Consider the following 25,608-nt stretch of genomic DNA (forward strand, 5'->3'; position numbering starts at 1 on the left):
ATACATATACACAAGGTATATTCATATATACACTTGGTGTATACAAAAGGACCATTTGATAATTAAGACACGGATTTGGACCGAGTCCACTTCAAATCAAAGCGTGACCAAATTTTAAAATTCTTTAATTCCAAAAATATTAGGCGCACCCCCCTCCCCACCCCTCATTTCTCATTTTTCTTTTCTTTCTACCCTACCACGCCTCTCTCTCTCTCTCTCTTACCATTTCTGTGAAACCCTAGCCGCCGCCCCTTAGATCCTGACCTCCCTCATGCCAAAAATGGCGCGTCCACAGATCTGGGCTGACATGCGCAGTAAGTGCATGCCTATAATGGTGAAAGTTTAATGTTTACTCCATTTTCATGCTCTGCTTTACCCGAATATGGTAAAATCTTCCTTTTACTATATTGTTTTCCAATTTTTTGTCAAGATTGTCTTTATTTGTTGCTTTTACGATTATTTTCATTGGTATTTTGCTATTGGTCCATTTTCATTAGGCCAGATCGACCCAAGAGGGCCAGATCTAACCGTGCATTTACTTGTTTATGATCTAGATCGTTGGTTTGTTGGCAAATCTTTGTCCCACAGCGGTGTTTGTGGATTTTGTTTCAAACTTCGGGGTTCTATAAATGGAACCCCAGTCTTTGCACAAAGGAGAGGTCTAGTTTTTGAGAAAAAAGGTCAAAAACTGAAAAAACTAAGGAAAGAGATATAAAAAGAATTTTAGAAAAAAGAAGTGAAAAACTTAGATTTTTTCAAAAGACTTCCGAGTAAAAAGAATTTTAGAAAACCTAAACCAAAGAGTTGGGGTTTTAATTGAAATATTTGGTCCTCATTTGCTTTATTTTCTTCGTGTGTGGCTGAGTTTGTTGATTTGGAAGCACAGAGGCTCTCAAATCCATTCTTCCCTTGGCTGCGCGTGTAAAAGGTTAATTTAGTTTATTTCATTTTTTATTTAGCATTTAATATTCTTCTTATTCTGCTTAGTTTGGATATGTTTGTAGGTTGATTATGTTTATATGTTCATCTTGTGGGTTTCTGCGTTCAATGCGTCATCTATTTGGCAAAAACATAATAAGAGTAAACGAAAATGTCATGTCAAAGTTCTTTTAAAAAGGGAAGAATGGTTGTTGAACTGTGTTGGTCTTGTTTGTTCATAAAATCCTGAGACTTTGTGAAGTTGTGAGTGAGGGGCTGGGCAGGTCCCTTTCCCTTTCCCTTTGCCTTTTCCTCTTGAATTATTGATTGGCTTACTGAGCATGATCTTGAATAGAACACAGGTGACTAATCCAGCTTAACTTTAAAAAGGGGGTAAGGGAAGTGAACAGTCCATGTGTAGTGCAGTTGGACTTGGTTGAATTGATGATAGTGCGTGCTTGTGATTACAATTAAACATAACCATTTTCGAGTCAGCCATGAACTGCTCTATTTGTGAGGTGAAGCCTGTTGGCAAAAAATCTTAACTAGGTTGTTGGGATTTGACCAGTGCTTCTAGATATTGCCTCTGATGTTTTTTTTTTTTTTTTGAGATTAAATGAATAGAGGAAGGTTCAGATAAGAATATGCATTTTTGTGCTAAATCTCTAAGTGTGATAGTGGGGAGTCCCATGGCTCCTTCCCTCTTAACTAATCTTATGCCTAGAATAAAATAGGGCAAGACAAGCTGATTGTTGTTTGTTGTCTAATAATGGAACAAAAGTGAAGTAGGTTCATGCCCCAGGTTTATGGTTTGCTTGTTTCTTCATTTTTGTGATTGTCTTTGGTATCATCACCTAAGATAGTAGCTGTGTGATCACCTGTGACTTCTGAGAAGTGTGTGCTAAGTGTCCATGATTCATGACAGAGATCCTAGAAGCTGTTGTAAACATGATACCTAAAATGTCAATCTTGTTTTCCTTAATTTGCTCAAAGCTGTTTTATCTTGTGTGAATTTTTCTATTCATGCACATGGTATTCATAACTTGACTTAATAGTCTACATCATAGGCTCCACATCTAGTAGTAACTTATTTCCCTAAATGTGTAGAATCTAATGAGAAGGTAAAGGAAATAGGGGAAGTAATAGAAACTACAGGGTCAGGACTTCATCTGAAGCCAACTAGAATTGATATAGTTACCAAATAATTAGTAGAACAACTGCCAACTTTACCATCTAGTCATGTTGAAGCTCAAAAGAGTATGGAACAAGCATCTACGAGCCTTTAACTGGAATACTGAAGTCATAAGGACAGGACAAGACCCCACCATGTCCTAATATGTACACAAAAGAATATACCAGTAGGCTGCACCTCCGGAGTAGTGTGGTGCTCCTGTACAACTTTTGAGTGAGCTCCTAAACGTCTGTGCCGTCTCCCTGTCTACCTGTGGGCATGAACACAACGTCCATAAAAGGAATGGATGTCAGTATGAACAATGTACTGAGTATGTAAAGCATCTATGATAACATAATAAGGAAATATAAAAAGCATAAGAAGGAAAGATAACTGTAGCTTCTTGCCTCTTGAGGCGGAGTCATGCATGCTCACTTTCACCTTTAAACATATCGCATATACATGTATAAACTGTCTGAGTCAATAACATCATTAGCCCGCATCCGGGCCTCCCACGTCCAGGGTGACCATCTCACGCCGCCTACTAGTGGTGCTGCCCGTGCCATATAGAGACGGTGTAATCATCCATAAGCGCCCGCTCACGCTCACCGTGGTGGTGCTTTGCTGGCCCCGTGTAGGCGCGGTGTAATCTCACATATACATAAGCTAAAGCATGCATGGGAGCTCAAATAAAAGCTATCAATCTATGGGAGTGACCGTAAGGTCGGGAACCTCCGATTACATTATGAAACATCATCATCACTACGCCTCGCCTTGAAAGAACTAGTATCATGAGGTGAGGCAACAACAAAGTATAACATCAATGAATCATAAACCTAGGATCATCAGGCTCATGAAAGCATCATTATCATCATCATTATCATAGAACATATCTCATAAGAAGCTCTTAAGGATCTTTAATTTTCATCTTTAGGGATGTAAGAAGGTCATGGGAATATAGGGAAGAAATCACAATGTAAGAGTCATGTCTTTGAAGGAAGGGAAATAGCCTCACATACCTTTATATCTCTTTAACTCTACCGTCTAATTGCTTGCCTTTCAAGCTCGCGATTCTACCTTCAAGAGAATTTGTACTAAGATTAGACAACCGGAAACATACTTAAGCTTAAGCTAAAGCAACTAAGAGTAAATGACAGTTTGGTGACATTTCCTTTGTTTCGACAACTTCTTCCATAAAATAAGACAACTCCCAAACATCACTAAGGACATCCATAATATCATAATCAATAGATTTTTCAAGTTAAACATTATTTACTTCTCAAACCCACCTTTAAGTCATCCATAACCATAGCTATAATATAACACCCTACTCATTCTCATATAATACCCCTTTAACATCATTTGTATTATTCCCCACAAGATTGTACTCATAACATGTCAAGAACTATAATTCAAATCAAGTCATTATTCAAGAATACCACTATTTCCCTATTTGCACTCCATACTCTTCTTCCTTCCATAGTCCAAGTCTTTCAACCACTCAATATTCTCAATAACATGAATTGAACGTAAAATTCACCTTTGATGATGTAGAAATGGACTTTGGATGATAATACTTCCGTTGGAGAAGAATCCCACTTCAATACAATAGGATTTCTTGATCTCCACAAACCCTAGTGAGCATCCACACACTTGATTTTCTAATTCTTGGTGTTTAATCCTTGATTTCCCTTGGATATATGATAATATGATGTAAGGAATATTCTAGAGCTTTCAAGACTTAGAGAGAAAATGAAATCTGAAAATTATGGACAAGGGTCGTCTATTTATAGCTGAAATCAGAAAATTCCAGAGAGGCGGTTCGACGAGCGGGTCGACGACCCGTCGACATATCGACGATCCATCGACTCAAGCCTGCAAACACCTGATCGCAGAAACGCGGGGACGGTACACATCGACGGTCCGTCGACATGTCGACGGCCGGTCGAATGTGATTGGTGCCTGCAGACTTTTCCTGATTCAGTTCAGATTTCGCCGATTCGATCTGTTGGACTTATAGTCCTGTAAATTAACAGGAATACCTGCTGGTACACTTGTACACGGGGTAAGACACTGTCTGCCTTAACTTTCTCTAACGAGCTCTCCTCTCTCTCCTCAAGTGTCTTTGGAATCTTAATTAGGATCATTAAGTATCCCTTCTTACTTGTAGGGACACTATAACACCATAACTTGCGTTAGCCTGCCTATCACGTAACAACCCGAAATTACGAGGTGTAACGTTCTCCCCCCCTTAAGAACATTCGTCCTCGAATGTTAGGTTCTTGGGGATTCTACAGGAATTTCACCAGAGTTTCCCCTGTAATACGGCACTACCACCCTATCACAACAACCCACAATAACATCGCCTCACAGGGCTACAACACAATGGCAAGAAAATATGGCCACACACGACCAAAAACATTAAAAGAAAGCATTACATACCTTATGATAATGGCGTCTCATCTTGAATCTCTTTTGGGCGTGGAAACAATTGCGGATGTTTGGACTTCATGTCTTCTTCCGCTTCCCAAGTCAACTCCTCTCGATTATTGTTTTTCCACAAGACCGTAACCGAGGTTACCTCTTTATTTCTAAGTTTCCGCACTTGCCTATCTAGTATGGCAATGGGTACCTCTTCATAAGCTAACTTCTCCGTAACTTGAACATCATCTACCGGTATGATCCTGGAAAGATCTCCAATACATTTGTGGAGCATCGACACATGGAAAACGGGATGAACTGACTGAAGTTCTGAAGGTAGGTCCAGCTCATAAGCCACTTGGCCTACTTTGCGCACAATCTTATAAGGGCCAATATACCGGGGACTAAGCTTGCCCTTCTTGACGAACCTCATTACACCTTTCATGGGCAACACTTTCAAGAACACCCAATTATTGATTTGGAATTCCAAGTCTCGTCGGCGATTATCTGCATAAGATTTTTGGCGACTTTGAGCTGTCAACAATCGATCTCGGATAAGTTTGACCTTTTCCATCGCTTGCTGAATCAATCCTGGACCTATCAGTTGGGTCTTTCCAACTTCAAACCATCCAATTGGCGATCTACATTTCCTTTCATACAGAGCTTCATACGGAGCCATCTGGATGCTAGAATGGTAACTGTTGTTGTAAGCAAACTCAATAAGTGGCAAATGATCATCCCAATTGCCTCCAAAATCCAATACACATGCCCGCAACATATCTTCTAAGGTTTGAATAGTGCGTTCAGCTTGCCCATCGGCCTGTGGATGAAATGATGTCTTTGAGTCTCACTTGCGTTCCCAAACCATCTTGAAAGGATTTCCAGAATTTGGCTGTGAATTGCACTCCTCTGTCAGTGATAATGGATACAGGGATACCATGAAGTCACACTATTCCTTTAAGATACAGCCTTGCATAATCTTCTGTTGAATATGTAGTTTTGACCAGAAGGAAATGGGCTGATTTCGTAAGTCTATCAACAATTACCCATATGGAGTCATACTTGCGCCGAAAACGAGGCAAACTTACAATGAAATCCATGTGGATCACTTCCCATTTCTAGGTCAGAATTTCCATGGCTTGTAACAATCCTCCTGGCTTTTGATGCTCAATTTTCACTTGTTGGCAATTTGGACACTCGGCTACAAATTCAGCTATATCCTTCTTCATCCCATTCCACTAGTATATTAACTTAAGATCATGGTACATCTTTGTCGCTCCTGGGTGAATAGAATAACGGGAGTAATGAGCTTCTTCCAAAATCTGACGACGTAGTCCTGCCACCTCTGGCACACACAGTCTGCCTCGATACCTGAGAACCCCATATGCAGAGACTTCAAATGGTGACTTCTCTTCCTCAGAAAATGTATCTCTATAGTGACTCAACTGGGGATCTTCATATTGGCGCTCTCTCACCTCCATATCTAGGGATGAAACAGTTGGGCTATGAATAACAACCTCTGCACTACCCGAGTAGATTAAACGAACTCCTAGGCTGGCTAGCTGATGGAGCTCACGGACTAATTCTTTCTTCTCTGGTTGTATATCACATAAACTGTCACGACCCAACCCCGTAGGTCGTGACTAGTGTCGTCGGGCACCCAACCGCTTATACGATAATATCAAACACGTCCAGGTATATACGAGCGAGCAATTTCGTGTTTCAAATTTATATAATTTCGTAGAAAAAAATTTCGGCAGAGTTTCCTTTGTTTTACGGACTATCCAAAATACCTCGCACGCAAAAAATACCAACAAAGGCCACACGGGGCCAACAAAACAACATATATACATATGCGGGCCGACAAGGAACGCGCGCCGGCGAATGGAATCGCCCAAACACAACATATACAAACACTGTTTGTACGGAAGTAGGCACAACCCACAAACATGTCCACATGACCTCTAAACGGACGAGACGTAATCATATGACGGGACGGGGCCCCGCCGTACGCCCTCGAATAAGTACATACAATGCAACGAACGAATATATACCAAAAATATAAGCTCCGAATGAGAGGAGCACTCCAAATAGCGAAGAGGGTGTCCTAAACGGGTGGATCACCAAAGCGTGCGTCGTACCTGCGGGCATGAAACGCCCCCCCCGAAGAGCGGGGGTCGCACGAAATATGTACTGAGTATGCAAAGCAGAAAATGTAATATACAAATCTGAGTCACAATCGAAATAGAGGTACAGAAAGTAAATGCATTTCCAAAATATCAAAATTGTTACTTCAAAATATAAATCATGCATAGGGCACAGGAAATATGGTCGCCGCCGTCGATGGCGCCATAACACATAACACCGAAAGTTTCAAATCTCCGAATCTCCGTCACATATCATACACGCATATCGCCATACACGGCATCACACCAAATATAAGTGGAACCCGCCCTCGAGCGAGGAACTCGGTGAACCATGAACACTGACATAACAGGAGTACATCATAATGCGCACGACAACAGAACCGGCCCGGGACCCGGCGAAAGATATAACAGAACGCACGAGCGGAGTCGTGAGGAATCATATGCATAAAATCGTTGTTATAATCCAAAAGATAAGTAAAATAGTCACATTTGAAATCGGAATAATAATTACAACATTCTCTTTCAAAAGTTGTCAAAATTTCATAAAGGAACGTCGCGGGACCCACGAGAAGAGTGTAGACCCGGCGGGGCTCGCCTATGAAAAACATACTCATTCTATATCATACAATCTCCTACGAAGATCTCAAAGCAATCCGAGCTTTTCTGTGAAAGTTATGAGCGTTTGAAATTTTAGAATCGTTAAAGAATAAATTCTTCCAAAAAAATCAGCTTTCACATAACCTTTGCAACTTATGAATTCCAAGGATATAAGGATCAATGTTATGGCATATTAACACAAGAATGCCAAGGAACAAATGCGGATCATAAACATGCTCGGATTGCGGAAATAGAGTTTCCTCGAGGCTCGTATCATAGCCTATTTTAACTAAGGCATGCCAAAAGAAAAGGTTACTTTACATACCTCAAACGCTCTCCAATATAATCCAAACTTAAGATAAGTCCAACCTACGATTCGGGCTGCCCACGATCTATAAACAAGCCATAAAATGCCAAATATTAGCTAAAGAATTTTTGGGCATTAAATTCCAAATTTGCCCTTAATTCTACAGAAATTTGGGCAGCATTTCCCCTGTAAATAGGCCACCCAGAGAATTTAACTCGGCCAAAACAATCAACAACAACAACAATAACCAACCTAGCAACATCAACAACCAATCCGAAAGACAATACAACAATAATAACTCTCTTTTCCCTCATTCGACAACATTCATGAATTCGATTCAACGGCTTACCTTCAAGTCAAGATCGACGCTTATACATTCACATACTAACCCGAACCCATACTAACAATATTTAAAGACATTCTAAGCAATTCATACAACATTTTCAACAATCCAAATTTTTCTCCAATTTGGCCGAATTCAGCCCCAAACCCGAGATCCTCACTTAAACCATTCCTCATTTTCAAATCATGATTTGTATCCACAATTCACATTCTAACAATGCTATTATCACCAATATACAATTTACATTAAATGTACAATAATCTCCAAATCAGTCCGCAACAACCACAATATCAATTTGAGTCAATAAACATTCATTTCCAACATAGAATTCACAACGACGACGACTAAAACATTAAGCGATATCAATTCGTTCATTGTCATATAATATGACCCATTTCGACCAACACTACAATTATACATATATGGATGATTCTCAATCGTTCTTCACCCTACAATGATCATAATAAACTAACTAGGCATTAATTCATAATTTCAACACAACACCACAAACACCCATTTGCATTGCAGCACAAACACCACACACACAACTCACTTCCAACATTCCATATTTCATGATTTTCCTCCATTATAACATACTACAACAAGCATACAACCTTTATAACATACAAAACATAATCAAGTCTTACCTTTTCTCTTCAATTTCCTAATAGCCTAGGGTTTCCAAAGATGAAAAATAATGGGTTGATCGCTCCAACGACACCTCCACGCTACTTAGGGACCTCAATATAGTGGGTTTGCATCATCAAAATAATTTTAGAAGGACAAGAATGAAAGTTGATTTTCCTTGTTCCTAGCCGAGAACAAGCTTGTTGTTTTCTTCAACTTCCTTGTTTTTTTCTAAGTGTTGAAATGCAAATGAAGACTTGTGGTCATCTTTTAACTAATATAAGAAGTGTACAATTTCCTTGGCCCACATTAATGTGTTGTTCCAATTAAAATTGAACACAATTTGTGTGGACCATTCACCCCACTTACACGGCTAGCCATGGAAATGGATGATTTTTTTCAACTTCCAATTTTATCACTTTTGGTCCCAAATTCTCCTAATTATTCCATACCAACAAATTCATGAACAACTTATGTCTAAAAAAAAAAAAATTCAAAGGTCAAAAATCCCGACTTTGTATCCCGGGATAGTTTTGTCCTTAACTTATCATAATTAATCCGGATTGTTCCAATGTTCAAAAATACGGGATATAACATAAACTGCCCATGGATTTGCGGCTAAGAGCATCAGTCACCACATTTTCTTTTCCCAGATGATATAAGATACTCATATCATAATCTTTCAATAGCTCCAACCATCGCCTCTGCTGTAAATTCAACTCCTTTTGCTTGAAAATATATTGGAGACTCTTATGATCTGTATAGATATCAACATGAACACCGTACAAATAATGTCTCCATATCTTCAAAGCATGAATAACCACCGCTAATTCAAGATCGTGAGTCGAGTAGTTCTTCTCATGTTTCCTCAATTGTCTGGAGGCATAGGCTATAACCTTCCCGTGCTGGATTAACACACTGCCTAACCCAACACCGGAGGCATCGCAATAAACAACATAACCTTTTGATTATTCCGGAAGTGTCAGGATTGGGGCTGAAGTCAATCTATCCTTCAATTTCTGGAAACTGCGCTCACAAGCATCTATCCACTGAAATTTTGCTGACTTCTGCGTTAGCTTCGTCAAAGGTGCAGAAATAGAAGAAAATCCTTCCATGAACCTTCTATAATAACCTGCCAATCCTAGAAAGCTACGGACTTCTATAGGCATTGTAGGCCTTGGCCAAGTCTTCACGGCCTCGATCTTTTGAGTATCCACGCGAATACCATCAGCTGAGATAATATGGCCCAGAAAAGTCACATAATTCAGCCAGAACTCACATTTTGAAAATTTTGCATACAATTCACGAGTTCGAAGAATTCCAAGGACAATACGTAAATGATCCGCATGCTCTGCCTCTGATCGAGAATATACTAAAATGTCATCGATAAACACGATCACAAATAAATCTAGAAAGGGCCTGAATACATTATTCATCAAATTCATAAACAACGTTGGGCGTTATTCAACCCAAATAACATTATCCGAAATTCATAGTGACCATATCTGGTCCTGAAAGCCGTCTTTGGGATGTCTTCTTCCTTGACTCTCACTTGGTGATACCCCGATCTTAGATCAATCTTTGAAAACCACTTGGCACCTTGCAATTGATCAAACAAATCGTCGATTCTCCGAAGTGGATATTTTTTCTTAATTGTCACCTTGTTCAACTGTCGATAATCAATGCACATTTGTAGGGAGCCATCTTTCTTTCTTACAAACAAGATCAGTGCTCCCTATGGTAATGAACTTGGCCTAATAAATCTCTTCTCGAGCAAATCTTTCAGTTGTCGCTTTAGTTCTTTAAATTCTGCAGGAGCCATTCCTTAAAGAGGTATAGATATAGGCTCGGTGTCCGGCAGTACATCAATGGTAAAATCAATTTCCCGTTCTGGTGGAAGACCTGAAAGTTCATCTGAAAATACATCCGAAAACTCATTTACTACCGGGACGGATTGAAAAGTCGGCGGCTGTGCTTCGATGTCATATACTCGGACTAGATGATAAATATAACCTTTAGCGATCATCTTCCTTGCCTTAAGGTAGGAAATAAACTTACCTCTTGGGGATCTTTGTGTTACCCTTCCATTCAAGCATTGGTTCGCCCGAAAATTGGAACCAAACTATTTTTGTTCTACAATCCACATTAGCATAACAAGAGGCCAACCAATCCATGGCCATTATCACATCAAAATCCAACATTTCTAGTTCAATCAAATCAGTCGTAGTCTGACGATCACATACCACAACCACACAATTTTTGTATACTTGTCTATGTATTATTGGATCACCAACCGGAGTGATACCTCGAAAGGTTTAATTGGCTCGAGTTTCACCCTAATACGGCCAGCAATGTAAGGAGTGATATAAGACAACGTAGATCCCGGATCAATCAATGCATAAACATCAATATGGATAATATACCTGTGACAACGTCAGGGGAGAACTCAAGATCCTATCGTCCGGCTAAAGCATAAATACGGTCTTTGGGAGACTGGATGCTACCCCTCTGCCCCTACCACGACCTGCTGAAGTCTAGGGAGTCTGCCCTATGGGGCGCACGGATGAAGAAGAACCTATTGTTGATCCTGTAGGCTGGGTCCCAACTCTACAACCCATAGACGGACAATCACGCATCATATGCCCAACCTGACCACAGGCATAACAAGCATCTGAGCCTCGACGACACAGTCCTGAATGTAATCTACCGCACTGGCTACAGTGCGGTACCGGTGGTCTCTTCTAACTAGAGTCACCTCCAAACTGAGGACTCGAGACCTCGAACTCTAACCCTGTCCTGAATAAACGGGGCGATCAAATCTCCTACCCGCGAATCGAGGAGGTACACTAGTCACAGACTGGCCTGAATATCTGGAATAAGATTGCCTCTGACCCCCTCTATACTCGCTACTAGCACCGGCAGATCTGGCCTTCTTACTCTGCCCTCTATCCATATCGCGCTCACCCCTTTGCGGCGGCTGTTGCTCCTCTAAATTTTGGGCTTGGGCCTGAATACGGGAAATGTCCATCCCATCCTAAAGTGAAGCTGTCAAATAATACTTGAACAAATGTGTCCCTAAGCTACTCGTGAATCTATGCACCCGGTCTCCCATATTGGCTACCATGGTTGGAACATACCGGGCCAATGAATTGAAACAGAGACTATACTCCCAAGCACTCATATTCCCTCGCTTTAAATTCAAGAACCTATCAGCTAGAGCCCGACGGACCTCGGGTGGCAAATAATGACGGATGAAAGCATTTACGAACTCTTGCCACACCGGGGGAGGTGCATTTTCCCCTCTTGAAGAGATCCAATTATTATACCAAAGAACCGCCACATCACGGAGCTTATAAGATTCCAACTCCACGGACTCTGTATCGAAAGTATGGATAATCCTCAGTGTCCTCAACATCTCATCTATAAATCTCTATGGGCCTTCATCTGGCTTTGACCCGAAAAATTCTGGCAGGTTCAAACTCATAAAATCACGGGCTCTAGCACTAGTGGCTCTATCACCCGAACCCGCACTCTGCCACTGAGCCTGGGCGGCAATTAACTGTGTCAAAATCTAAATAGCCTCGGTCATCTGCTGACCCGAAGCAGCCGGTGGGGGAACTGGAGGCACTGGGGCTGGAGCTGGAGCCCCTTCATGCTCCTCCGAAATAGGCGGAGTGTGAGAGGTATGAGATGGAGCCTCATTGTGGGACTCACCCTCTTTTATATTTGTCGGTGGCTCCGGTTCAACCTGCCTCCCTGTCGCAGTCTTGCCTTTCTGGGCGGCTGTTGCTTTTCTCTTCACCGGCATCTCTAAAATCATAACGCACAATTAGGGAAAAAGAAAATCTTATAGCATAGCTCTATCGCACGGTCTATGAAGAAGAAAGACAGTCATTATTCCTAAATGCCCCGCGTGACTTCTTGTTTATAAGTGTGGCCTCGCTTCACACCCATAAACAAGATTCTCTTTGGACACGACTCGTAGACACACCCTAGGACAGAACTATTCTGATACCACTTTTATCACGACCCATCTAGGGACCATGACGGGTACCTAGAGCTGACTACCAAGCACCGCTTAATATACTTACTAACATACTCGACCTGGGCATATATCATTCTCAATATAAACTTATCGTGAAACAGTCACCAAACATCTCCCAAAACATATATAAGCATAGGCCCATAAGGCTGCAAATGATGTGCAAAACATATAATGGAGGAGTCACATAACACCTACAACCCACACATAAGTATCTACGAGCCTCTAACTGGAATACTGAAGTAATAAGGACGGGACAGGACCCAGCCATGCCCCAATATGTACACAAAAGAATATACCAAAAGGCCGTACCTCCGTGAGAGCGGGGTGCTCTCCGTAAAACCGCCGAGCGAGCTCCTAAACGTCGCGCCGTCTCCGTCTACCAGCGTAGGCATGAACACAACGTCCATAAAAGAAAAGGACGTCAGTACGAACAATGTACTGAGTATGTAAGGCATATATGATAACATAATAAGGAAATATAGAAAGCATAAGAAGGAAAGATAACTGTAGCTGCTTGCCTCTTGAGGCGAAGTCATGCATGCTCACTTTTACCTTTAAACATATCACATATACAAGCATAAACTGTCTGAGTCAATATAGTCATTAGCCCGCATCTGGGCCACCCACATCCGGGGTAACCATCTCATGCCGCCCACTAATGGTGCTGCCCGTGCCATATAGACACAGTGTAATCATCCATAAGCCGCCCACTACGCTCACCGTAGTGGTACTGCCCGGCCATATATGTGCGGTGTAATCTCACATATACATAAGCTAAAGCATGGATGGGAGCTCAAATACAAGCTATCAATCTATGGGAGTGACCGTAAGGTCGGGAACCTCCGATTACATTATGAAAAATCATCATCGCTACGCCTCGCCTTGAAAGAACTAGTATCATGAGGTGAGGCAACAACAAAGTATAACATCAATGAATCATAAACCTACGATCATTAGGCTCATGAAAGCATCATTATCACATCACTATCATAGAACATATCTTATAAGAAGCTCTTAAGGATCTTTAACTTTCATATTTAGGGATGTAAGAAGGTCATGGGAATATAGGGAAGAAATCACAATGTAAGAGTCTTGCCTTTGAAGGAAGGGAAATAACCTCACATACCTTTATATCTCTTTAACTCTACCATCTAATTGTTTGCCTTTCAAGCTCGCGATTCAACCTTCAAGAGAATTTGTAATAAGATTAGACAACCGGAAACATACTTAAGCTTAAGCTAAAGCAACTAAGAGTAAATGACAATTTGGCGACATTTCCTTTGTTTTGACAACTTCTTCCATAAAATAAGACAACTCCCAAACATCGCTAAGGACATCCATAATATCATAATCAATAGATTCTTCAAGTTAAACATTGTTTACTTCTCAAACCCACCTTTAAGTCATCCATAACCATATCTATAATACAACACCCTATTCATTCCCATATAATACCCCTTTAACATCATTTGTATTATTCCCCACAAGATTGTACTCATAACACGTCAAGAACTATAATTCAAATCAAGTCATTATTCAAGAATACCACTATTTTCCTATTTGCACTCCATACTCTTCTTCCTTCCATAGTCCAAGTCTTTTAACCACTCAATATTCTTAATAACATCAATTGAACATAAAACTCACCTTTGATGATGTAGAAATGGACTTTGGATGATAATACTTCCCTTGGAGAAGAACCCCACTTCAATACAAAAGGACTTCTTGATCTCCACAAACCCTAGTGAGCATCCACACAGTTGATTTTTCTAATTCTTAGTGTTTAATCCTTGATTTCCATTGGATATATGATAATATGATGTGAGGAATATTCTAGAGCTTTCAAGACTTAGAGAGAAAATGAAATCCGAAAACTATGGACAAGGGTCGTCTATTTATAGCTGAAATCAGAAAATTCCAGAGAGGCGGGTCGACGACCCGTCAGCGTGTCGACGATCCGTCGACTAGCTCCGTCAACTCACGCCTGCAAACACCTGATCGCAGAAATGCAGGGACGGTACACATCGACGGCCCGTCGACCGTGACTGGTGCTTGCAGACTTTTCCTGATTCAGTTCAGATTTTGCCGATTCGATCCGTTCGACTTATAGTCCTGTAAATTACCAGGAATACCTACTGGTACACTTATACACGGGGTAAGACACTCTCTGCCTTAACTTTCTTTAATGAGCTCTCCTCTCTCTCCTCAAGTGTCTTTGGAATCTTAATTAGGATCACTAAGTATCCCTTCTTACTTGTAAGGACACCATAACACCATAACTTGCGTTAGTCTTCCTATCACGCAACAACCCAAAATTCTGAGGTGTAACAGTGATGACTTGACCTTCTACCACGTGATTTGAGATGTTTGAGTTTGAGGACATAGAACACATATGCTTCACATGGTCTCTCGGGTAAATGTGATATACTGTGCATATATATGTCGTATATTCACACATGGAGTAGGATTCATAAAGCAGTGGTATACTTTGCATATATGTGTATATATTATATGTGTGATAGGGCAGAAAAATATAAACTAACCAGGGTCCTTTATTCCCCACCCAACCCCTCCCCCCCTCACTACATGGCCACTCTGGCCGAGGTCTAGCCGCCTTATTAGGCTAGATGCCCAATAAGGAATATATCCTTCAAACGTCTTTGAGTCCAAAAAGAAGAAAGGGAAGCTAATATATTGAAGGCCCAATCATGGGTAAAAATGATACGAAGGCCCAGCCATGGGTGAAAATGGTTGGGGTTTGGTACACCCCATTTCATTCATTTTCATCATATTGCTGCTATATTTAGTTTCTTCTTGTATTTTGCTACTTGTAAACCCACAAATTTATTGGAACCCTTTATTATGAATTAGGCATCTTAGGAAAACGGTACATACGCCGTTTAGTTTGACTCTAGCACCTGATTTTCTTTAAACTTTTGGAACGCGTACTGATTTTGAAAAATATTTCAAAAATAGGAGATAGCCGCTACAATTTGAATAAGTAATAAACTGGAAAGATTTCAAACATGCGAAAAGTGGTAAATAACTTGTCCAAAAATTTAGAGGAAAAAATAGATTGAGCAAAAGTCCTTACTTCTAAAAAAAAAAAAAAACGATTTGAAAGCGTATTTTTCTGGTTCTGGGTTTTGGTAGAAAACTTTGATATTTTGGGCTGTAGCCCACTTGACCTTTTTAGAAAACGAATATTCTTTGAATTGTTTTGGGTTAAAATCCACCTGGCATGATATGTTGAAACAAAAATAATGAAAGGGTCCCCTTTGGACTCAAAACCCCATCTGATTTTTACACAACTCAAATAAACTTGGCCAAGGCCTATATTTCAAAACAGTTAGGAATAGGGAGTGATTTGGTTGATCATTCCATATAGTTTTTTTTTTTTTTTTTAGAAAAGCCAAACAAAGTCTTTTTAGTCGTGAAGCCCACTGGGCCCTTCTTTATAAAACCAGTCCATACTTCTGGGCAAAAGCCCACAAATTCAATAAACAGACCAGGCGTCTTGATAAAAAATGGTTTTTGAAATGAAGTGCTTATCCCTTAAAATAAAATTGGGACCTAGTTGTAGAATAAACTTATGAATGCAAGTATGTTATAAAAAAGGAGTATATATGGGATTCTTTGACCACGGGCATAATCCACCTTTTTTCCTAAAAAAAAAAAAACAATCACACGAAAACATGCAAAAAGTTCTTTTTCTTAAAGTCAAAACAAAATTGAATTATTCTTATATTATAATACTTTAGGTAAGGATACTCTGAAAGCAGATTAGACGGATTAACCCGGTCCACATGTGAGTAAAGCATGGATAAAATTGGGTTACTCAAAACCAACAAATAAATGAACTTTCTATTTTCCTATAAAAACTACTATCCTTAGATATAAAAGGAATTAATTATACCCGGATATCATAAATTCAAACCTAAATACCATGTATATAAAGGGGATATATTCAACTCTTTTCAAAATGATATGCAACATGACAAATCTTTTTGCGGGAAATAAACACTAAGTAAACAGTTCATGCAAATACTCACACATTGGAGCTCGAAGGTCAACCGTATAGTACAGATCCTTAATACTAGGGTGCCTATCACCTTCCCTAGGGGATCACCAGAACCCTTACCTAAAACTTTGGATTCAAAAGGATTTTTTCACGGTGTATGAATAAACCCTTCAAAATTGGTTTTCCTAATTTCTGAAAAATTAGGTGGCGACTCTTTTAAAATAAAGTCCGAAAGAGCACCAATGAGTTCGAAGTAGCTTTTCCGAGCGCTAACCCCGCCCGCAAAAATGCGAACCGTAATAGATAGTGACTCTGCTGGGGACTTAAAGGTTCTAACCATAAGGGTTCCAATATAATGTGGGTATATTTGCCTTAACTGTTTATGTGTTTACTTTCCCGCAAATATCAATTGTCATTATATGCATATCATAACTCCGCCACTCCTAGTATTTATTTTGCATTTTGTTCCACAGGCGACTTCATGGAGCACATGGTCGTACCTTCACTAAAAAACCAAATACTTCTTTTGGAACCGTTATAAGGGGGGGGGGGGGGTTGTGTTATACCCGCGTTTTTAGAGCATGAGTTTGACATGTACCTCATCATAGTATATGTGGAGTTTTAAGGTGTTTCAAACTCCTAAAATGAAGTTCGTCGAGTCTAGTTTGTAATGCAACAAACCGTTCATTGATAGGACATCGGAGTAGAGAATTATAGGCGTTACAAACCGAATTGTCGACGCGAAACGACTTTCCGCGGTACGGCTACGATCGGCTACGATCTGCTACAGATCGTAGCTACGGATAAAACCGACTTCAGCAGTCCGTTTTAAGGGACAAAAATCTCATTTTTTTTCAGCCAAAAGTTCCAAAACTTTCCAGAAAAATTCAGCAACAAAAAAGGGAGCAAATTTATGTTCTTCAAGTATTTATACCAATTCAAGTGTCCTCTTCAACATGGTATAATTATTGAGGCAAGAAAACCGTTCATTTTTGTAAGCTCACAATCATAGTCAAGTGGAAAAATTTGAAGAAAAGGTAAGAATTTCTCTTCTTTTTCATGTTATGGGTGCTTGCGTATGTTGTAGTATGTGAAAGTGGTTGAAATTCAAAAAAAATATGGAAGTTGAAGTTGTAGCCGTGCATGGTGTGTGTGTGTGTGGTGTGTGTGTGTGTGGTATTGTGTGGTGATGATGAACCAATTTTATTTAGCATTTTGGTTGTGGTTGTAATGTATAGAAGTGGATGAAAATGCATGAACACATGTATGAGGTTGTATGGCCGAATGGTAGGTTGTTTGGTAAGTTATGATGAATTGATTCTATTCAATATTCTAGTTGTTGTATTGTGAATCCTATGATGAAAAAAAAATGAATATGAGAATTGAATGATTAGAAGTGAAGTTGTGGTTGTTTGTGGATTATGGGAAAAAGTTAGAATGACATTGGTATGGTTCTTATGATTGTAGTAATGATATTGCTAATTTGTCGGGTGGAGTAGTATGTCGATGGAGTCATTTTGAATGTCATGCGAGTTGAATTGAATATGAATGGAGTATTGTTGAAAGGTTGTGCGGGTTGTTGGAGCGTTCTTGAATATTATTGAATGGTTTTGGGTTAGTATTTGAATATGCGAATTGCTTGAAATATTTTTGAATTGGTTGTTGAGGTTGTTATTATGTTTGTTGGTATTGTTGGTAATGATTTGGCCGAGTTAAATTCTCGGGGATGGCGCATTTACGGGGGAAATCTTTTTGCCAAATTTTTGTAGATAAATGTTAATTCAAGATTGAATTTCTAAAGGCTCTAATCAATGTTTGGTAAATGTGACCATTTATAGATTTTGGAGAGTTTTGAACTTGGATTTGGAGAAGCGTAAGAGACGGAAAAGGTATGTAAAGCCTTACCCTTCTTTCTTTTGGCATGTCTTAGGTGTGATAGGTTTGAATACGAACCCGAGGATGACTCTACTCTTAGGAATCTGCATCTAAAGTTGCCCTTTTTCATTCAGTAGAATTGAATTATACATGCTCTAAGTAGTTGGAAAAATGGCCTAAACATCCGAACTTTCACAATTGGAACACGATTGCCTTGAAACTTTCGTAGACGACTTCACAAGGCCTAATGTTCGTAATTTGTGTACGCCACTTCGGCTTGGCCCAAGGTGGGCCCACAATGTCTCTAACTTCCATAAACGGTCTCGAATTGCTTGGAAATGGTCGTAGATGTTTTATAATGAATGATGTCCATAACGATACTTGAAAAGCATTTAATTTCTCACCACTTTGCATGTGCATACGGTTGTTAACCTTTTTATGCTAACCAGATTTACTTGAAACGTGTTTGCGGTTTATAAATGATTTTAAGGAAGTTTGTTTTGTATTAAAGAAAATATAAAGTTGACTTTTCAAAACCACTCCGAAGGGGTGCGAGATTTTATTATTTAAACTTTTCAAAACCACTCCGAAGGGAGTGCGATATCTTATTATATTTAGACTTTCTAAAACCACTCCGAAGGGAGTGCGAGGTTTTACTATTTCATTTCGTTTGCTACTTATGTTTACATTACTATCACTACTATTATTACGCCCGAAGGGGCTAGGATTAGTATTATGTCACGAGTGGCATGCCGAAGGGCCGGGGTAGCCGTATGTCACGAGTGGCATGCCGAAGGGGCTAGGAATATTATGTCGGGCCAGCATGTCCGAAGGGGCCGGGATAGACGTATGTTGGACCGGCATGCCCGAAGGGCCATCATTTTATTTCGGGACCGGCATGCCGAAGGGCCATCATTTTATTTCGGGACCGGCATGCCGAAGGGGCCGGGATAGACGTATGTCGGGACCGGCGCACCCGAAGGGGATTATTATCATTATTATCATTGTTGTTGTCATTATTATTACTATTATTATTATTATTATTATTAGGGAAGCGGTGTCCGAAGGGCTTGTTGTGATACTATATTTAGATTGTGCATTCTAGAGCGGTGTATACGTATTTATATCGTGTATGCTTGAAGAACGTGTGTTCACTCGCATTATTTACTTAAGGATTGTTCTAAGACCCCATGTGTATATTTATGTTTCCTCCGGGGTACACGGGTAATGAGCTTGATTGTGGTTTCTTCTCTTCTAAATTAAGCTATGGTTATTATTTGTTATCGCTTTACATACTCGGTGCACTGTTCCATACCGACCCTCCTTCTTCGGGGGTGCGTTTCATGCCACGCGAGGTACACCCGGATGAAGAGAAGACTTTGCTAGAAGTTGTTCCGCGGGATTGGCGAGCTCCATTTCGGTTCGGAGTGTTGCGAGTCAAGTACTTATGTCATGGTAATTGTATATCCTAGAGACTTTGCAGACAGTGTCCTGTGGATTGGGTGTCGAGGAACGCGAATCGGTTATAGATGTTAAAAGGGTGTGTATTTTCAGATATTGTCAGATGGTAAAAGTTATGTGATTGACTGCAGGTTTTCATAATCTGTATAAAGACAGTGATCTCTATTTTGAAAAGTTTCATGTTTCTTAAAAAATTTCGAAATGACAGGTTTTAGTAACGCGAACGTTTAAGAGTTCGCTCGACTCTGAGGAGGGTCGGGTGCCCATCACACCCTAGTAAGGTCGGGGTGTGACAGGTTGGTTCGTGGTCGTCCAACATCCCTGACGGTTCAGCCCCAGTTGTCCGCTCGGATTCCAGGTCTTTTGTGAAAACCCACTCTAGTAAAACTAGGATAGAGCTAAAGCCAAATCCCTTCTGAACTAGAGCATTCATACCTAGAAGAGCTTTGGGTATCTCAGACCTACCTAAAGCTCATTAAGGAAGACCACCCTGTGTTCAGATGGTCTACGACCCAAAAAACCTCACATCTCATTTAAATGCTATATGGAAGCATGTTTAGTGCCTATGTGATGAACCATTGACCCTATGGGGGTAGAGGGAATCCTAACGGTGTTTTATTTTGTAGATGGAAGGCCGCATCCATTTTGACATACTCATCGAGGCTCCGGATTTGTTGAGGGTTTGGTGGGCATAGTTAGGGGATGCTTACAAGAAGACAATTAGCTGTATCTTGGGTCACTTACCAGCTATCATGACCATGAAAGGTCGTCCGAAACTGATAGAGGTATTAACCGGACACTGGACGATAAGGAGATGTTATTCCGCTTCGACGAAATTGAGATGACTCCAACCTTAGAAGAAATTAGAGATGTCATAGACACCAATGGAACTTGTCTTAGGAGATGACACAAACCAGATAACCACCTGTTATTTTTGCTAAGGCCCACAGTCGGCCAAATTATGAAGTTCCTTACACTAACTGAGGCGGCCTGGGCGCGAGGACCCACTGTAACTGTCATACCCCAAATCTGGAGGGCCGCGACCGGTACCCGGTGCCTACTTGGACCTGGCGAACCAACATTTAAACTTATATTTAGCTAAGAACGGGGATAGGCCTAAATTGGCCATCTGCACTCAGAAAAATCCCAACACAGATATATACATATAACTCTCTGCGGTTTGCCCGCCTCCTCAAGAAATAAAACGTAACTGTATGCAGTCTGGCCGCCTCATGGAATATATGCAAAACTGCTCAAACCACTGTACGAGCCGAAACGACTCTCATAAGTAACTATGCATCAAAGGATGGGCCACGGGGCCACGGACTGACTGACTGTACTGTACATGTGTCTACAAGCCTCTAAAGAAGCATAACTGAGTCATGGGCAGGACAGGGCTCCGGCTCACCCGTCGTTCATAAACACAAAAAAAAGACTCCGCATAGACCTGGCAACTCTGAACAAAAGGGAGCTTAGCACCAGCGGATGTCAAGTCGTCTCGAGGAGTTCCGTTAATCCGTCGATCCGTACTGGCAGTGAACGGCGCCCCCCAAAAGGGACGTCAGTACGAAAAATGTACCAAATATGTAGGGCAGAAGAGTAACATACACATAGGAGTCATGAATGAAATCTGAAAATCATAAGCTAACCGACCGATCGAATACATACGTATGTCCGATCGTTCGAACATATTTGTATGAATGCATCTATATGTCTGACTATCTGAACATACCTGTATGAATGCATCTGCTTACTGAAAATGCCTCTGAGGGCATATGATATGCATAGGTCATAGTGCCGAGGAACGTACGGCCCGATCCATATCCCATATAGGCCCCTTCGGGCATAATAACATAATGGCCCCTTCGGGCATCATAATCATCATTACTGTGCACCAGCTGATCAGGTGGTAATGCGTATATAACGCCTCGCCCATTTCCCCATACCCCATATATATATATACATACATATAATATACGCGTATATAACGCCTTCTGGTCACGGGTCAATATGCATATATGTAAATGAATGCAATGCGTGAATGTGAACTAACATAATCATGATATAAAACTCAGGACCCATGAACAGAAGGGAACAATCATAACAAGGGGTATAGGATCATCAAGAACTGAGATACTCCTAGTACTTCTAAGAGTAGATTAATATGGAAATTCGATTACTCGTTGTTCGCTCATGTCATAGGATCATGCCAAAATGAAAGAAAGGGAAAGCCTTAACATACCTGTAAGCTTACTTCTCGACTTTTCCAACTTACTTTTTGTCGTGCAATCTACATAAGATCATTCGTAGCTTCGTAATCTACATATAAAACCATTCATACTATTGTTAGGCTCATTATCATATGCTTGTCTTAAGCCCTTAAATTAAATCCTCTTAAATTTGCCGAAATTTGGGCAGCATCTCCCTTGTTTATATCCCTAGCCCGAAATCACAATACCAACAAAACAACAACAGCACTAACATCAACAACATCATCATCAATACCACTCGATAAAACATCCCACACGATGTTTACCCAATTTCTCAACCAATCAATCGACTTTACGAAGCTTTAACAACTAAATCTCCTTGATACAATTCGTAATATCAATAATAAGGAATATCCTTACCTCAATCAAGGTTGGAAGAACTTGAAATCTTATTTCTCTTCAATAGGCACCTTTGATCCGTCAAGATTTGATGTATAAAACAAGAACTACAAACTCTCTATGCTTCCCGAGCCTCGGATGTAGTCCCGTTACTTTAATCCGCTAAAAAAAATGATCCTTCAATGTTTCTTGGGTCTCTTGGAAGCTTTTTGGTGGAGAGGAGTGGAGAAAATGAAGCCAAAGACCAGATTTTGGTCTTAAATAGGAGCTCAAGGTCGGTATCGTAGCAAAGATCGTAGCAAGCCAATCATCGTAGTGCGATTCGTAGCATGCGGTTCTGCTCTGTCAGCCTAACTTGTAACGTCCATAGTTCTCTACTACGATGTCATATCGATGAGCAGTTTATTGCATTGGAAACTAGACTCGACAAACTGCATTTTAGGCTTTTGTTTCACCTCAAAACTCCTCATACTCTAAAAGATATTCCTTCCCCAAGTTGGACCAGAATTATCGTACGAAACCTTGCCCATCTTTTCTCCAAAGTCATACTACTCAATTTCTTCTACTCATTTCCTTATAGGATCTTCCGGTATTCCTTATATACATCCTTTACTCATAAAATATACTTAATAATGCTTCGCTTCATATATTCCAAAGTTATTTTACTTAGCCATAGCTCGACATACTTACGCTTAAATTTAACAAGTGCTTCTTCAGAAGTACGGGATGTAACAGTAACCTTTAGAGATTTGTATCGGAGATTCGGAGATGCCACGGGATATACTTTGTACCAAAGAGAATTCAAGAGTATGGAGGAGTGGGAAACTGTTAGACCCTTGGCATTTACCGTAGTTTTACTAGGCATTATGGTGTTCCCACAAGGCGATTCGATGGCCATAGACACCTGAGTGATCTATCTACTTAGCCCATGCCATCTTCCACGGTATAACCAAGGACCAAGAGATGAGGTACTTTGATTTGGCACCCATCGTTTTGGGGAACATCTTCAGGGCATTGTACAAATGCCGAAGTGGTTTCCGATACTTCCAATGATGTAGCAAGTTGTTACAATGGTGGATTATCAAACACATCAACAGGGCTAAGGAGGTCCAATACCTGAGCAACCACAACAGGGTAGACCGTCTCACAAACTATTGTCCAAACCTTGGTTACATGTCCAAAGGGGCATAGGCTGGTTTTCTTGAAGAACTAATTGAGGGTAGGATCCAGTGGATGTTCCCTGACTTCATATCAGAAAATATAGTGGTTCGAGGTAGGAATTGTCCTTTTGTGCCATTAGCCGGGGTTCAAGGAATCCGTCTTTATTTTTCGTCTCGGGTTTTGAGGTAATTCGGTAGGAGGAAAGTGATACCTCAGGTAGGAAATCCTGAGCAATTCATCATTGAGCACACGGGGCAAAAAAATCAATAACGCCAGGGTGATTCTTAGAGAGTGGAATGGTTGCGTGAGTTGGGGTCCAGACACTTTAGCCCCGGACAGGTTCGAAACAGGGTGCGACCCAGGGTATCACGAGTGGCTACAGGGACACCTCGCCCGGGTACCTATCCTAAGGCCCACACCTTCTCATGACACCCAAGAAGAAGATCGTTCGAAAGAATGCCTGGAAAACACAGACAAACACTTAGCCCGAATTCTAGAAGAAACAGATCCGGTAATAGTCAGGATGGAGATGTACCAAGCACGGCTACGGATTTAGACCACCCTTCGGAGAGTAAAGAAAGCTAAGACGAGCCAGGCCTTGACATCAGCCCATTTGGAGGAGAACCTTGCTGATTTTCTGCTTTATATATTGAGCCCTTTGTCGGCTTTTATCATCTTAGTAATCCCTTTGGGAAAGATATTTTATTGTTATTATTATATGATCATTTTTTGGGGCAATGGTTCACCTTCACAAATAACACTTGCATGCTTCAATCGATTAGGATAGCCTTAACTCAAAAGGTTTTAGGAACACGAGTAGTATAAATATCTGCTAAAATTACATGTATGCTTGCTACGTGTTTCACATGTCTACTTGCTATCACGTATTAAGGCTTGAATACATTTGATCCGATGATCTACAACTACATATCAAAAGGAAAACCAAAAGCTTAAACTTACCCTAATTCATCTCCATTAAAAGGTTGACTTGCCATGGCAAACCAAGGAGAACAAGAGACGTGGAATCTGGGAGAGATAGCATAAATGCTGACAGCCAAAGTATTACAAATGGAAAAGTATCTCCGAGAGATAGGGAGGAAAATTGAAGAGGTGGACCGACTGCTAGAGATGGTTGGGAACCCACTCGAGGGCATACCCCAAGAGCAGTACTATAGGAATGTCCCAGAGGAAGTAAGGGAGTTAGTGCTGAATTATGTACCTCTAGAGAGGAGGCCCATGACTCCTAGGGAAGGGACCCCTGGAGGAAGAGAGGAAAGCCAAGGAGCTGGATCAGATCATTAGGTGACAAACCCCAAGAGGAGTCCGAGCCTCAACAGGAGATCTCTGAACCAGTCGAGGAGGAAGAACCGGAAGAAGAGGAGGGAGAACCTCAGAATATAGAGGGAGAGGAATCAGAACCCGTTGACGTAGGAGCTGAAGGGGAAGAAGAATCATTCGGGATGTTCTCGGAGTTCGCAGAGTTTGAGAATGAGGAAAATGAAGAATCTGACTGCTATGCCCCGACCAACGAGGGGTCTGACTTCTATGCACCATCGCCCACAATGGTGCCAGCCACCTCCACTATGGCATCTGAAAATTTTGGAAGGGTGGGTCCCTCTGAACCAGCTTGGTGGGGAATCGCCTTCAAAGCCTGTTCCTCCCCATTCAGAGTAGCCCCACGGCCTGTTACCTGTAAGGAGGTGTATGAGAGGATGGTCGCCACAGGAGTGCCTTGCACCACCAGGGTTAGGTTGTCGCCACCCGAGTTAGTGTATGCGTACAAGAGATGTCCATTCCACCGCAACCAGGCTGGTCACACCCTAAATGAGTGCTTGGGGTTGAGAAGAAGAATTTGCAGTCTGATTGATGATAGGATCATCGGGACTCTGTGGGGGCCACACACCC

At 40.9% G+C, this 25,608-nt stretch overlaps 1 long non-coding RNA gene across 1 annotated transcript in view; it reads left to right on the top strand.

Moving 5' to 3' along the window:
• Positions 1–208: 208 nt before the first annotated feature.
• LOC132036622 (uncharacterized) overlaps positions 209–25,608 on the top strand; it is a 40,757-nt gene continuing 15,357 nt past the window's right edge. Inside the window, exon 1 of the long non-coding RNA XR_009409628.1 lies at positions 209–1,004. This is a non-coding gene — a long non-coding RNA (uncharacterized LOC132036622). The remainder of the gene's footprint in view (positions 1,005–25,608) is intronic.

The sequence above is a fragment of the Lycium ferocissimum genome, chromosome 11 (genome assembly GCF_029784015.1).
Source record: "Lycium ferocissimum isolate CSIRO_LF1 chromosome 11, AGI_CSIRO_Lferr_CH_V1, whole genome shotgun sequence".
NCBI lineage: Eukaryota > Viridiplantae > Streptophyta > Magnoliopsida > Solanales > Solanaceae > Lycium > Lycium ferocissimum.